Raw genomic sequence first — 2,589 nt, forward strand, 5'->3', positions numbered from 1 at the left:
TTGGCCCCATCTGACTGAGTAGATTCTGTACAATTTCCCCTATAGTGCACTTTAGTGGACTCATATGATTTTCTCAAACTCCAGGATGATTGATCAATGTTCTCCTCTTCTGTTCCTTCTACAGCTTCTACTCTTTCCCCCTAGTTTTCTTTTAATTCTTCTCTAGAACTCTGCACTTCACTGTCTTCCTGCTTGTTTATCATATCATTTTCTAGTTCATCAGTTGTTTCTACTACTTTCACAACCTCTTGTTCCTTTTGTTCTTTGTTGTGCTGAGCAAAATTATCTTTTACCCATTCCTTTGTTGTGTTATGCTGATTCAAAGCGGTCTCCCCTTCTTGTTCCCTTATTTGTTCTACATATGTATTGTCATGTTGATCTGCCGCATTAAAATGTGATTGCTCCTCCTTGTTGTTTGCTGCATCCTTCTCTGTAAGCCCTTGTTGCTTAACCTTGGTAGCCTCGTCTTCAGTAGAATGGTCTGTATTTGCTAAAGCTTCATATCTGTAGCTTGTTTGAACCTCATTGCTTGCCCTTCCATATTGTGATGTCTTTTATGCCTGCTTATTTGCATGTGTGCTTCATTCCTTGTTGTAACCATATTGCTTCCCTTTCTTGGACACCAATTTTCAGGATTCCCAAACATTTTGCCACTAGGTAACAATTTTATAGATGACTTCAAAGGATTTTGATATCCCTTATATTGGTTCTGTACTGTGCCTTTGTTTTTCTCCACCTCCTTCATTTTCTTATTCCCATGATATTGAGTATCCTTTTTGTGCACATCACCCCCTTTCTTCTGTCCTTGATTATGTGGTTCATCACCTTATACTTCACGCTCATTTCTTTGCCCCTTATGTCCCTGATTCTGGCTAATATTCTCTTCCTGGACTGATCAGTGTCCTTATTTTGTTCCTGCTATTTGCCTCATCATCATCTTAATAAGCCAGTTCTGGATGGATGATTATACAATCATATATATCATGTCGTTTGAAGTCTAGATTCTTTGCAGTATTTTGGTAGATGGTCATAGTGGATCTTCACATGTATAGTTCTTATAGCCCTAGTGTTTTCATGCTCTATATTCATTCTAACAGTCTTAGGGAAATCAGAGAGGAGATCTATTAAGACCTTGACCCTAGCACAACTAGGTCTATATCCAATTTAGAACTTATATAGATTCAATCAACTTCTATTTTCATTTCATATTAGAAATTTTCTATGAGATACTTATAAAATGAGGGTAAATTTCACCACTGTTGTTATCTTCTCAGTGTTCTTCCTCTATAGTAATTTTAACTTTTTGTGTGTATTCTCCAACTTAATGATTTTAGATTTGTCAACTTAACGAACTCATAGTAATTTTCTCTAGTCGACTAAAATGAAACACTTAAACTCATTGAAGTTGTGAAGTACTCACAATAGTGATGTCATGATTTTTAGCATGATTCAAGTTAAAATATATTTTTATTCTTTTCTCTAACTAGTATCGGCGAAGAAATCAATTGAATGAACATAACATTTTTTGTGTGCGCTACAATTTATATGATGGTATAACTAGTTATGCTTGTTTAAATTGATGTTAGGCAGGGTTTTATGCAACCAAACTAATAGTAAAGAATAATTGTCCTCACAAAATTTGGCCAGCTACATTATCTAGTCAAGCAGCGCCAATTTCTAAAGGATTTGAATTAGCATCAAAAGCATTGCAAATTTTAAATGTACCAAATTCATGGTCAGGAAGAATATGGACGAGATATCTTTGCTCTCAATATGACATAAATTTTACTTATTTTAGCGGAGATTGCATGACTGGCCAAATAAAATGCAACGGTGCTGGTGTTATTCCACCACCAACCCTTGCACAGTTCACAATAGCAAGTTGGTCTGGTAATAATGATTCTTACTCTGCCAGCATAGTCGATGGTTTTAATTTACCAGTCTCTATTAATCCCTTTAGTAAGACCTGATAGCGAAACAAGTTGTCTTGTGAATCATAACGATGTAAAATGTGGAGAACAAGTCGAGTTAGAAGTAAGAGATCGAGATAATAATGTCATTGGGTGCAAAAGCGGATGTCTTTTCAATGGGATGATTTGTGCTGCACCGGTGCATATAGTTCTCCACAAACATGCAAGCCATAGAGCTACTCTACACAACTCAAAGAATTATGTCCTCAAGCTTATACTTATCCTTTTGATAAAACCTTATATACATGTAAAGAAACTGATTACGTGATTATCTCTTGCCCATGGGATGAGGGAGTCGAGCCAAAATTTAAAAATAGACCTTAAATTTATTTAACAAAATATCTATGTATATTTGATTTGATCTTTATTTTATAGCTTTTACTAATGCATGGTAGTTAATATATTTTCATATTCGTGAGACATTGTTCTTCTTAGATAAGTTCTTATTGATCTTATTTTAAATCAAGATAATCCTCCACCACCCTCCTCCCAAATTCCTTGAAACAACAGTCCCTTAACAGTATAGTCAAGAACGTTCCTTATGTGAGAAAAGAGTGTCATAAAAATAAGGGAGATCTTAGTAGTTCAGTTGGTTCGCTTACATTATTGGTGAGGGTTC

The 2,589-nt window shown here is 35.3% G+C and overlaps 1 pseudogene; it reads left to right on the plus strand.

Annotated features, from left to right (window-relative positions):
* The first annotated feature begins 1,237 nt into the window (after nucleotides 1-1,237).
* Nucleotides 1,238-2,294, plus strand: LOC132613241 (thaumatin-like protein 1b; annotated as a pseudogene).
* Nucleotides 2,295-2,589: the final 295 nt, after the last annotated feature.

This window comes from Lycium barbarum, chromosome 10 (assembly GCF_019175385.1).
Source record: "Lycium barbarum isolate Lr01 chromosome 10, ASM1917538v2, whole genome shotgun sequence".
In the NCBI taxonomy this organism is placed as follows: Eukaryota; Viridiplantae; Streptophyta; class Magnoliopsida; order Solanales; family Solanaceae; genus Lycium; species Lycium barbarum.